This window comes from Lissotriton vulgaris, chromosome 7 (genome assembly GCF_964263255.1).
Source record: "Lissotriton vulgaris chromosome 7, aLisVul1.2, whole genome shotgun sequence".
Taxonomy (NCBI): domain Eukaryota; kingdom Metazoa; phylum Chordata; class Amphibia; order Caudata; family Salamandridae; genus Lissotriton; species Lissotriton vulgaris.
The window spans coordinates 751108533-751122542 of NC_141695.1; the positions used below are offsets into that span (position 1 = coordinate 751108533).

The following is a 14010-nucleotide window of genomic DNA, read 5'->3' on the forward strand; positions in this document are numbered from 1 at the left end:
TGTGCCTCAAAAGAGAGAGCACTGTTCAACCATACTCCCAGGTTCTTTGGTGGAGTTCAATTTCAGGTAGTTGTTAGCCATCCAATCAGATATAGCAGTTAAATCTTCCTGCAACTTTGCTGAGTCCTGGCTGGGGTTTTTAGAGAAGGTAAACACCAGCTGAGTGTCATCTGCCTATGACAATAGAGAGATGTCCTGGGCTTTAGCCATCAAAGCCAGCCATCAGATGTAGACATTCAATAATGTAGGGCTCAAGGATGAAACCTGGGGGATGCCACAGCCTAGCGGGTGGGTAAGGGAGGAAAAAGGGGAGCAGTGACTTGAAAGGTCCGATCGGCCAGAAAAGACGAGAACCAGGAGAGGGCCTAGCCATCGATATCGATAGTCGATGTAGCAGGATCTTATGGGAGACCGTGTTGAAGGCCGCACTCATATCAAGCAGAATCAGTGCAGCGCTTCTGCCAGCGTCCAAAGAAGCCCGTAGTTTTTCTGTAACCACCAGCAAAGTGGGCTCGGTACTGTGTCATGGCCGGAAATCATTTTGAGATTTGAATTGACTTCCAGGTACTGGGTTAAAATAGTGTTGACATATGATTCTGTGATTTTAGAGAGGAACGGAAGCAGAGAAATAGGTCTTAAATTGTCAGGCTTGGGCACCTCCAGTTTTGTTTTTTTTCAACAAAGGAACAACTTTAGCGTGTTTCCACGACTAGGGAATAGACGCGAAGATAGAGACAGAGCAATCAGTTCCAAGGACTCAGGTAGGACACATTGTTGGAATTTTATTTAAAAAGTCAGGTTTCAGAGGAGCATCTGAAGACTCTGACTTTACCATGACAAATAGAGCTTCCAGGACTTTGGGAAGAAAGGAGAAAATGAAGAAAGGGAGTGGGCCTCAAGGCCAAAGGGCGGACTCCTCCCAGGGCGGGGAGAAGTATTTCCAGGGCAGAAATTGCTGTAGATACGCTTGACCTTATTAACGAAAAATTTAGCCAAGACTTCACATTGCAAATTGGAGGATATGGTGTTGTCAGGGGCAGAAGTGGATTTTACCATATCTTTCAAGCGTTTCAAAATAGTTATGGTAGGGTTGCTAATAGTATTGATCACGTTGGCATAATGAACCGTCCTGGTCTTGGGGACCAGTTTAAGGTATGCTTTAATTGCATTTCCATACTGTGCTTTAACTGTATGGGTGTAGGACTGTCTCTATGCCCGTTCTAGGACCTTACAGTTCTTGCTTGCCAAAGTTAATGACTCATCAAACATGACATTAGCCTGCATGCAATTGGGGGTGGGTTAGTTTGACAGGGATGCAGTTATCCAGTGCTTGAGTGACCCACCCAGGAAATATTTGTTGGCTGTTTCTATATTAGTGGCCGTTTTGGGGGCTGGATACTTACGGCAGCTTTGAAGGCAGCAGGGTCCAGTTTGTTCCAAGGGCGTTTGAGCGAAGGGTTGCAGTGAGGTTCAGTTTTTGGGCAAGCTAGCGGTATCCGCAGGGAGATGAGGGAGTGATTGGTCCAAGACATAGGAAAGGGGGTCTGCACTTCTAAGGACTGAAGATTCGAAAATATAGGGTCAAGAAGATGACCAGCTAGGTGTATAGGTCCAGGGACCAGTTGAAGCAATTGGCAAGCTGACATGTACCCAAGGAAATTGATGATGTCAGAGGCCTCCTGTGACTCCAGGGGAAGCTTCAGGTCACCTATAACGTTAACATTGGCTGTTGAAGAGCTGATGTAGTGACAGCATTAGCCAGGGCTTCTCTGAAGATTTTTGATGGGCCAGGTGAGCGGTAATTGAGTAGCCCAGAAAATGTGAAGTTGGCTGTCAGCGCAATTTTTAAAAGTGCGCTTTCAAAATCAGGGATGTCTTTAGGAACAAGGCTAAAAGAGTAAGCAACTTTGTGTATGATTGCAATGCCCCCCACCCATCTGCTCTATTCAAGTTTTACATGGCATAACCAATGGAAAGGGTCAGGACTGGTATGGCAACGGAGTCCTCGGAGAGCCACGTCTCCGTAAGAAATAAAACATCAGGGGACCCTTCATGTAGGAGATCAAACACCTCTGCATGGTGTTTAGTCAGAGAGCGACAGTCTAAACCATAGATTGTATAATCCTTAGCATTGGAGGTGGGAGCTTCAGAGCGCAGGCAAGGGCTGACCTCAAAGTTGCACCAATTACAATATGAGGAGTAAGCTTCAGGGGCCCAGTTTTGTTTCCCACAGAGAGCTTTGTGGTGTGCCAGTGGTGCGCCCGCTACGCTTCTGCCCTGCGTCGTGCATTTAAAGCCTGGGGGGCACAACTGGCTCCTCCCAGGCTGGTCTTCGATTGGCTGAAACTAGCAAATCAAAGCGAGGCCCCACAGGAGTTTAAAACAAAATGAACAACATGACACGTGCAAAAAGCCTTTCAGTGTAGATTGGCTTTAAAACAGTCAACAGATTCCCTCTGTCAGCCCCACTCGCACTAAAAGTGCGTCCGCCCTGCGGCATGCATTTAATGCCTCGGGGGGCAATGGCCAATCAAAGCGAGGCACCACCTGACTTTAAAACACAAATACCAATATGACACAATTTAAATGAGCAGCGTGCGAAAATGCTTTTGGTGCAAATTGGCTTTAAAACAGTCAACATATTCCCTCTGTCAGCCCCACTTGGACTAACTGTGTGGGGCATCATAGTGTGTTGCCTTGGTACTGTATCAGCAAGGCTAGTAATTAGTGGCTTCTATCATGTCTCTAATCGATCGCACCTGCCTTGTGATATGAGATGCTAGGAGAGGTGTTCAGATATTTATGAACGGTATTACCATGAAGTAATGCTTCCCTGCATTTTGTGTTTTTCTTCTTCTTAATGATATTTGATTGAACTTAAGATGTGGGAATAAACCTTATGGTGTCTTGTCTGGTTCTCCCTGGTGGTGAGTAGGGAACAGTGCTTTTGGACTTAAAGAGCAGATCCTTCCAAGGTGGACTTTTTTCCTGTTTGTAGGCTCCCTTAGTACTACAATTCCATTTCAGTCTGATCAACTCTCCCTGTTGACGATTCCATTTTAGGTGAGCTGGGGAGCAACTTTTGCCATGGAGGACGCTTTTTCCAGATGTGGGTTGTCAGAATGAAGATGTGTGTGCAACCTCTAACTTTCAACTTAAAATCCAGACAATTTACACTCAGCTCACTACAAATCATTGATAGTTTGATATTGTGATAGTTTTTGTTTAGTAAGACCATAAATTCCTCTGATTCATCTGCCTTGCCACTCCATAAGATTACTAATTCATCTTTATACCATGACGTAACGTAGAGCCACTCTGATATTTCTCATCATGGAACACCTGCTTCTCCCACCGGTGCATAAACACATTTGTGCAGCTGGGGGTTAAGCAGGTGCCCATCGCAGTTTCCCTCAATTGCTTGTGCAACTCATTGTTAAACAGAAATATATTCTCTGTCAGGCAGGTCTCTATCATGCGTAACAGTATCCATACAGACTTCTTCATCTCACAATCAAAAACTGTTTACAAGCTTCTAATCTGTGATGGTGCTAAAGGCTGGAATAGTGACTATTCACATCCATAGAAATCATATAGCCACCAGGTTCAATGTACACGTTACTCGCCTTAGTGGTGAAATCTGTGCTATCTTTTAGGTAGCTCTGGTAGGGTGTCTGTGACACTTATGATTTAAATTTGGAAAATTGAAATCTTGATATATATTTGATTTGTCAAACGAGGCAAATGATAGACCTTTTGTTCAGACTCTCAAAGATATGGGTACGAAAGCACTTTCACACCTAGATCTCACACTGTTCCCAATATGTGCACTGAATGTGTCGGAGTATTACACAGCTTAATAATTAAGAAATTGAAACAAGTATTGATACATACTACATTACAGAAGAAACTAAAGCAAAAGATAAGCTTCCTCGAGGTTAATTAAATCAAGATGTTTCTCTATTGATCAGTGGGTTCAGAATGCCGGTGCTCACTAATTCTGATTCAAGCTCATGCCTTTTACCTCCCACACCTACTCAACCTGTCGCTTCATCTCACACTTGCAAGTTTTTTTCATCTTTGCTTTTTCCTTTTATCACTATGTTTCCATCTTTATCTTCCTCTTTTTTCCCATTTTCTGTCTGTCTCTCACTTGCTGGGGGCTAAAGTCTGATGGTGACAATAAGTCCTGGTCCCCAAAAACGAAGGCAGGGGACAACCATTGGTACAAATTAAGCACTCCCAGAGAGAAAGGCCGAGAAGTCGTCACAGAAGCACTGACCTGATGCAGGGTGCTCACATGGGTAGGACAGCTGGGTCTCCTTGAACCAGGCCCACACTCACTGAGGCCTGTGCTCTTGTTACAAGGTATATGTACATAATTAGAAGCAGGCCTGATCTTCTACTCTGTGATGCAGCTAATGTTGCAAAAACACTAGGTGGCGCCAAATACTGTGGATTGCCTTACTCCAGACGACTGGTTTCCTAAAGTTACGTTATAACTTGATTAGGAAGCCAATAAGGGCACTCACATTGTTGCCCCTTAGCCAAAGAACCAAAGATTCTGACATGCCTGTCCTGTTGGGACACTCAGTTTCATGCCAAGTTGGTCTGTTTCACAAAAAAGACACATTTTCAGGATTTGAAGCAAAAAGCAATTGTCTTTATCCCATGTCCCCATGCACAAAATGCCAGGCTCAACCCTACTGTTTATGCACCTTCTTCATGCGCCATATCTGTCTGTTGACAAGTCAGTTCTTTACATCTCTACCTACCACCCCGCACTCCAGCCGGAAGCCAATTCTAAACCAAGTGCCTTTGCTCCACTTCCTCACTAGGACCTGACAAGACCAGTAAAATTACGACACCCACTGTAAAAGGAAATGAGACTGACCTTGCCCCCACGCAGCTTTGACCAGCACCAGTTTGAAGGAAGACTTCCTGTCCTGTAGGATGGAGTCTTTCCCGGCATCTTCCAGGCTTCCACCGTGGACCGACAGTAGGGCAAAGCCCATGCTGCCCAGGAAATCTGATGATCGGTGGACACACAGATTCAGTTGAGAGATCTGGAGAGGAGAAAAAAAGACTGTGTTACACTTGTAAAAAGAAATCTGTAACCGAAAAAGAGAGGCAGAAAATAAAAGCGTGGGAGGTGAGATAGAAGGAACTAGCATATGGTCACAAAGATAATGGAATTAGGATAAGGTCGCAGAAGATAGCTCTGTTGTAACAGGAACTAACAAACAACATGTATAAATCAAGAGTGAGACTCCAAAAATCTGTTTCCAGCTGTGGACTCTGAGAGTAGCCTTCATTAATCTGTGAAATACCAAAAGGATTCCAGAGAAGCACCTTCTACAAAAACACAAGGCAGTCTAAGTGTGTGTATCTTGTTATTCTAGTCCCCTTATGTTCATTGGCTAAATGCTTATTAAAAAGCAATCAGGCCAACAACAGACAAATTATGCTCAAGTAAAAGTTTTATTTCAGTTTGTAAAATGACCATTTCTGATCTGACTATTATTATATGGAATGAGGCGAGGCAGCAAATGCATATACTAGTACCGAGCACAACGAGATATGTTATGCGTGTCGTTATGAATGTCTCACCATAGTCGCAGGTTTTAAGAAGTTGTGCAAAGTAACAGAGTAATATAGATCACAAAATGAGCACTAGTTTAACAGTCCTCTGTCTACTACAAGGTGCGCGTCATTGTCTAGATGCTACACAACACTTCTGAGGTGAACTTTCTAAATTGCAATTTCTTCGACGCCTTCCTTGAAAACCCAACGCGTGCAAGAATTTTCTACCTCTTCCCATTACCTGTTCCTCCTAAAAGGGTTTACATTAAGAGTTCATTTCATGCCAGAAGCTCCCTCTGGCTCAGTGCGCCTGGTCCAGCACCCTGCCAGAGTCTCTCCTTTCTGGCCCGTGGCGAGCAGCTGGCTAAGTATTACCAGACCGATCCTTTCTTTAACTAAGCTGGTGTAGTACAGCATTAGTGATCAATTTGTTTCAGTAGAACTCACTGAGTTATAAATATTGGATTAGAATGTTCTGCAGAAAGATAACCCAAGACTAGATAGATGGTGTCCTGTGACACAATGTGATAAGCAGCTTTACTCTCGCTCTACCTCCATCTCTCGTCCCTTCATCTCCCACCCTCTTAGCCATGGCTGCCTCTAGTAACCAAAGACTATTTACTATGTTTCTCTGTCTCGCATAGATATTATGTTGGCTGTGACTATACGGAAGTCCAGGACTTGTTTCAAAGAGGGATGACCAAATACCTCCATGTCGCTTGAGCGCCACTTTTCCAGTCCTTTGCTTTCATTAAACAAATCAGTGCATTCTGAGAGGTTAATCCTTGGATTGCTTCAGTTGATTAACTGGATTTACAATATATTGTATTGCATTGGCTGTATATAGCGCTTACTACCCCAGACCAGACGCTGAAGTGCTTTGCACTGAGCAGCACGGTGCTCCGGAACCCACGGATGGTACCTAATCCAGTGGTATTGGTTATTTGGATTAGTTTTGTGCTCTCAAAGAAACCATTCCATGCGTTCACTCCAGTGTTTTTGTGGTGGATTAAATTAGTTTGATTTAGGAGTGATCATTAGTGTGGGATATGCAAATTCATGCAGATTTCAAATCTGATTAGTAGATGAACCAGAGGTGATAAGGTATTGCTAGATTCCATGATATGATATTCAGAGAAGGACAGGTTTTGAGGAAAACAGAGTACACTTTATAGGTAGCATGATTGCACTCTGAAGATACTCACTGTAGAAAGAAACATCATTATTTGCATGTGAAATTGTGCAATATTACAGCCCTAGACTCAAGCAAACTGTCTGTACATTGGCAGGTTACTGTTAGACCAACGCTTCAGCAAGGACAGCTAATCATCTCAGGGGCTGGAAACAACAAGTATTGACAAACCCACTAGGTCTCATATATGCAAGAGCTATTGACTTTGCCAATGTGTTTCAGCCATGATGTACACCAGTGAGGCTGCTGTTCAGCGTGTTGTAGAGTGGCATATCTAGAGTGAAGAATCGCAACTTCGTAGAATGTGGTGGTGTTGATTGATTAGAGTGTCTTACAATGTAGTGGCGTAGTGGTCCCATGGTGTAGAGTGCAGTGGTATAGAGTGCAATTGCAAAGAGTGCAGAGGTGCATAGGAGAGTGACCGAGAAGGAAGTGTTGCAGAGTAGATTGTCGTAGAGTGTAGTAGTGTAAAGTGGAGAGTTGTTGAATACAGTAGCATAGTGTAAAGTTGTGCAGAGTAGAATAGAGTGACATCGTGTGCAGTGACCTATAGTGCAATGGTGTAGAGTAGAGTGCGACAGAGTGTAGTAGCATAGAGTAGAGTGCTGCAGGGTAGAGTTTAGCAGTGCAGAGGTGCAGAGGAAATTGGCATAGAGTGCACTGGCTTTGAGAAGAGTGGTGTAGAGTGTAGTGGCGTAGAGCACCATGGCATAAAGCATAGTGGTGCAGAGTAGGGAAGAGTGTCAGTGAGTGCAATGGCGTAAATTGGAATGTCATAGCATAGAGTGGAGAGGCATATAGTGAAGGGGAGTGACGTAGAGTGCAGTGGCGTATTGTGGCTTGTTTCACAGTGGAGCAGAGTAGAGTGGTGTAGGCTAGACTGCAGTGGTGCAGGGTAGAGTGGAGTGGGGTAGAGTAGATTAGAGTGGTGTAGAGTGGACTGGCTAAGAGTGAAGGTGCTTCAGGAAGGATGAGGTTAGCCAGGTGCGGAGATCTCACACGTCATTGTGCCCATGTTGTGGGCGCTACAGCTCTGAGTCGGCCTTAGTGCTTCCTTTTGTGAGAAACATCACTCCAACCACCTAAAATGCATCCTGCTCAACATCCGCTCGGTCCACAGACACGCCATCGAACTTTGGAATCTACTAGACACCGTCTCTCCCGACGTCGCCTTCCTGACAGAAACATGGATGAACGCCTCATCAGCCCCTGACATCACCATTGCCATCCCGTAAGGATACAAGATCATCCGTAAGGATCGCATCGACCAAACAGGAGGAGGCATCGCTATCGTCCACAAGAACTCCATCCGCATCTCAACCAGCTCAGACGTCAACCTAGCTTACGCCGAACACCTTCACTTCCAGATCCACACCGACCCCAAGACCACACTCAGAGGCACTCTCCTCTACAGACCTCCAGGACCCCGTGCAAAATTCTGCAACGCTATCACCGACTTCATCACCCCACACGCCCTCCCCTCCGAGGAATACATCCTACTGGGAGACCTCAACTTTCACCTGGAAAAGAACAACGACAACAACAACACCTCCCTTCGGGACAACCTCGCGAACCTCGGACTCAAACAACTTGTCTCTACGCCCACCCACATCGCAGGTCACACACTCGACCCCATCTTCACCTCCAGCAATCATGTCTCCTTCAGTCACACCACCACCCTCCAGTGGACGGACCACAGCTGCGTACACTTTCTCTACAATAAAACCACCACTCACAACCGACCTCAACCTACTCTACGAAGAAACTGGAACAAAATCACCATCGACCAGATCTCCTCTTCGCTTCTTCAAAACCCACCTACCCACTCCTCAAACCCCGACCAAGCAGCATTTAACCTCACCCAATGGCTATCCAACAGCGCCGACATCCTAGCACCGCCGAAAAAACGTCACATCAAAATTGGCAGCAAAAACGCCTCCTGGTTCAATGATGATCTTAAAAAATCTAAGAAACTCTGTCGCTCCCTGGAGAAGGCCTGGAAAAAAGACCCAAACACCAGCACCAGGGACGCCTTCAAAAACGCCACCCGCATACACCACCAACTGATCCGAACTGCCAAGAAAGCCGCATTCAAAGACCGACTGGACAACAACGCCCACAACAGCAAGGAACTATTCAACATCGTCAAAGAATTCACCAACCCCTCACCCAACTCCAACGACATCACCCCCTCGCAAGCCCTCTGCGACTCCCTAGCCTCATTCTTCCACAACAAAATTGCAGACATCCACAACAGCTTCGACATCCAACCCGGAAACTATCCCACCCAATCTCCTGCCGTACCTGCACCCTCCTCGAACATCCTTAACGACTGGAACCCAATCTCCACCGAGGACACCATCCGCCTGATGAACTCCATCCACTCAGGATCCCCCACAGACCCATGTCCTCATCACATTTTCAACAAAGCAGACTCCATCATAGCACCACACCTCCGAGACGTCATCAACTGCTCCCTCAACTCCGCAACCTTCCCGGAAAGCTGGAAACATGCCGAACTCAGCGCCCTCCTGAAGAAACCCACAGCTGACCCCACCGAACTCAAAAACTACCACCCTATCTCACTCCTTCCATTCCCGGCCAAAGTCATCAAAAAAGCGGTCAACAACCAGCTAGCCGCATTCCTCGAAACCAACAAATCCCTCGACTCCTCACAATCCGGCTTCCATGCCAAACACAGCACGGAGACCGCTCTCATCGCAGCAACAGACGACATTCGAACTCTACTAGACAACGGAGACACAGTCGCCCTCATCCTCCTCGACCTCTCCGCAGCCTTCGACACAGTCTGCCATAGCACTCTCCTACAGCGCCTCAATAACATCGGGATCCAAGGAAAAGCACTGGAATGGATCACCTCATTCCTCACCGGAAGAACCCAGAGAGTCCGCCTCCCGCCATTCAAGTCCGAGGCCACTGAAGTCATCTGCGGCGTACCCCAAGGTTCCTCACTCAGCCCCACCCTCTTCAACGTATACATGAGCCCCCTCGCAACAATCGCTCGCCAACACGACCTCAACATCATCTCCTATGCAGACGACACCCAACTGATCCTATCACTCACCAAAGACCCCAACACCGCCAAAACCAACCTACATGAAGGCATGAAAGAAGTAGCAGAGTGGATGAAGCACAGCCGTCTGAAACTGAACTCAGACAAAACAGAAGTCCTTATCTTAGGCACTTCCCCCTCCGCTTGGGACGACTCTTGGTGGCCAGAGGCCCTTGGAAAAGCACCCATCCCGACGGACCATGCACGAAACCTGGGCGTCATCCTGGACTCCTCTCTCTCGATGAACAGACAAGTCAACGCAGTCTCATCTTCATGCTTCAACATTCTCCGCATGCTCAAAAAAACATTTCGCTGGATCCCCACCGAAACCAGAAAGACAGTCACCCATGCACTGGTTACAAGTCGCCTGGACTACGGAAACACCCTATACGCGGGTATCACCGCAAAACTCCAGAAAAAGCTCCAACGAATCCAGAACGCATCAGCCAGACTCATACTAGACATCCCACGCAAGGACCATATCTCGAGCCACCTGAAAAACCTCCACTGGCTCCCCGTCAATAAGAGGATTACTTTCCGACTCCTAACCCACGCACACAAAGCACTCTACGAACTTGGACCCGAATGCCTCAACACACGACTTTCCTTCTACACCCCTCCTCGCCAGCTTCGATCTTCCAACCAAGCCCTTGCTACCATTCCTCGCATCAATAAATCCACCATGGGAGGTAGATCCTTCTCCTACCTAGCAGCTAAAACCTGGAACTCTCTCCCCACCCACCTACGTCTCACACAGAACCACCTAGCATTCAGAAAGCAACTTAAAACCTGGATATTCGACAAGTAACTCCCTCCCCCTCCTCAAGCGCCTTGAGACCCTCTGGGTATGTAGCGCGCTATATAAATGTCTGACTTGACTTGACTTGAAAGGCTGTGTCTCGAGGACAGCATTAGCAAAAATCACCAGAAACAAAACCATACGAGGAGACATAGCTACTATTGGTGCAGCAGGTGCAGTGGCACCAGGGACTAAAGCCCTAAGGGGCCCATTGAACCGTGATAATTGCTGTATTTTGCTGTTCCAACAGCAAAGGGGACATTTTCCTTGCTTGCACCAGGGCCCATTGCATCCTTGCTACACTACTGAACCACACCACCCCAGTGTACCCTAAACACACTACAATGTGAAGGTAATTGCATAGAAAAATCACGAAAATGACTCCTGGTATTATAAAAAACACGGAATACACTTTGATCTGTATAAAATGCGTAATTCAGGCTCACATTTGTGAAGTTTGTAATTCAGTGGTAAAAGGTATTTTCTTTCAGGGGTTCAGGAGCAATGTGGGACGTTTATTTTACTTAATCACGAACACGTCGCTTTCTGGTATCTTTTTCTATGATTTGTTCATTACCCTTTGACACAGTCAATGACGTGCTGTGGAACGTGTCACATTCGCTTTCAACTCTTGAAAGGCTGTTCCACTGGTGCACCTCTGCACTGCCACGCAAAGGCCCACATCTTAAACGTCGATTAGCCTTGCTTCACAACAGCGGCTCGACTGACCAGCTGGCATTCCTTAAGTCAAGCCCCCTGACTGAAGTCAACGCTGCAACAAGAAGGATGCACACAGAATCCAGAGCATGCATTAAGACACTGCACTGTCTCACTGCTTGGGTTAAGGAAACAAGCAGCCGGACCCACCAGCGGAGTCTGCCCTTCCTCGGACCTACAGAATACCGCACTTATTCCTTCAGGATGAGGCGAGAAAAGTGGGTGAAAGGTTGCAATGATGAAAATCGGGATGATGAAGCTCCGAGAGGTGCTTGGAAGAGGGGGAGTAGAGAGCGGTGCAGAAAAGAGACACCAATGTGAGTGTATTTATGTTTCTGACCCGGCACCTTTGCGGCTGTTTCATCGTTCGGCACCTGACCAATAAGAATCTGTGGCAAAGTCGGGTGTGTGATAATAATAAAATGCAAATCGGAGAAAATGTCCTGAGTGCTTTGCAGCTATTCAGTTCTCTTGGTCTCCCTCTGTCGCTCACCACTCTCCCCCCCCTCCCCCCTCCCCGCCACTCATTCTCAGGCCGCACTCTCTGTCCAACCGGTTCGGGCGGGAGCTCTCTGTTTTCGTTTCAAGCAGGATTATTGCCATGGCGATGCCTAGGTCACAGGAAGTGTGTTCGGGGCAGTTGTTTGGGCAGCTGAAGGTAGGTAGACTACTCATCTCATGTGAATGGTGAAGCTCACCTATACACAGCATGTTGGTTTAGAGCAGAGGTCTTCAAACTTTTGTAGGTTGAGCCCCCCATCTGAATTTATTTAGATGTCGGGCCCCCCCACCACTTGACAAAAAATTCTGGAACCTGGTATTCTACATAATCGACCGTCATCCGCATTTCCCAGTCCATATCTGGCTAATAATGTTAAACACAGTAAGAGTGTTTAGAAAACTGCAGGTTTGCGAGTTAGTGCGGTGAAATGACAGAGGCTTACTACACAGTCCAAAACTACATTTTTCAAGATAAAATGTGTGCAAATAGTAACGGGTTCTCCACTTAATTCTTGCAAAGCCTCCTCAAAGAAACTTCTGTGGTCAATAAAATAAGTACCATTCAAAGACTATGCTCTCCACTGAGAAGCACTGTAGAGTTACATTTATGTCACCTCATTTATTCAGGTCGTACTTGCATGTTTCCAAAGCCTCGTGCTTGTGTTTGGCATCGCAGGAACCTCAGGAACAAAGCCTTGTGCTTATGTTTAGTTTTTCATGACGTACTTGCATGTTTTCAAAGCCTCGTTCTTGTGTTTGGCATCGCAGCATCCATGCATCCATCCACCCACCCATCCATCCATCCACCCATACATCCAACCATCCACCCATATATCCACCCATACATCCATTCATCCATCATTCATCCATCCATCCATCATGCATCCATCCATCCCCCCATACATCCACCACCCACACATCATGCATCCATGCACCCATCCTTCCACCCATCCATCATCCATCATCCATCCATCATCCATCCATGCATCCATCATGCACCCATCCATCATGCATCCATCCATCATTCATCCATCCGCACATCATGCACCCACCCATCCATCCCCCCATACATCCACCAGCCACACATCATGCATCCATGCACCCATACATCCACCCATCCATCATCCATCCATGCATCCATCATGCACCCACCAATCCATCCATCCACCCTTCATGCATTCATCCATCATGCATCCATCCATATATTCCATCCATCCATCCCCCATTCACCATCCACCCATCCATCATCCATCCATGCATCCATCATGCACCCATCCATCCATCCATCTATCATGCATCTATCCATCATTCATCCATCCACCCATCATGCATTCATCCATCCATCATGCATCCATCCATCCATCCATCCATATATTCCATCATTCATCCATCCATCCATCCCCCATACACCAACCAACCATCCATCATCCATCCATGCATCCATCATGCACCCATCCATCCATCCATCAGGCATCCATCAATCCCATCAACCATACATCCCATCACCCATACATCCACCACCAACCTTTTGGCACACAATAATGTAATGCAGAATTATACTTATTTCATGCAGAATTATACTTATTTCACAAAGCCTCGTGCTTGTGTTTTGTTTTTCATGCCGTACTTGCATGTTTCCAAAGCCTCGTCCAGAGCAGGAACTTCTTGTGCATTACAATAAGTTGACACTGCAGGAACCTAGCCTCGTGCTTGTGTTTGGCATTTGACACCGCCGTGGTCGCATGCATAGTAAATGCATGTGATTCAAACTATACTGCGATGTCAAAGTCGTGGTGTGATGGCACCGCGATCTTTTGACATTGATGTAATCGGTGTTTTCCGTCTTTTAAAGACCTTTTGACATGTTAATGAGGGGTTGATAGTCTTCACCCCTTCTTAGGGCCCCTGCAGCTCCACTCTGCTTCGCCGCCGCTGAAACAATGAAAGGTGAAATTTTATGGTGCTGGTGGAGTGTGCGCCCCCCCTGAGATGGCGTCGCGCCCCCTCAGGGGGGCGCACCCCACAGTTTGAATAACTCTGGTTTAGAGCCAAGCATCTCCTAAAACCAACAAGCATGAGTGCAGCAAAGAGGTCTCGCATTTGCAACCTATTGGCTTTGTTAACCCCTTCGAAGCTAATGACGAG

At 46.6% G+C, this 14010-nt stretch overlaps 1 long non-coding RNA gene across 1 annotated transcript in view; it reads right to left on the bottom strand.

Moving 5' to 3' along the window:
* LOC147702359 (uncharacterized) overlaps positions 1–14010 on the bottom strand; it is a 442076-nt gene that overhangs the window by 197864 nt on the left and 230202 nt on the right. Inside the window, exon 2 of the long non-coding RNA XR_015297228.1 lies at positions 4895–5066. This is a non-coding gene — a long non-coding RNA (uncharacterized LOC147702359). The remainder of the gene's footprint in view (positions 1–4894; positions 5067–14010) is intronic.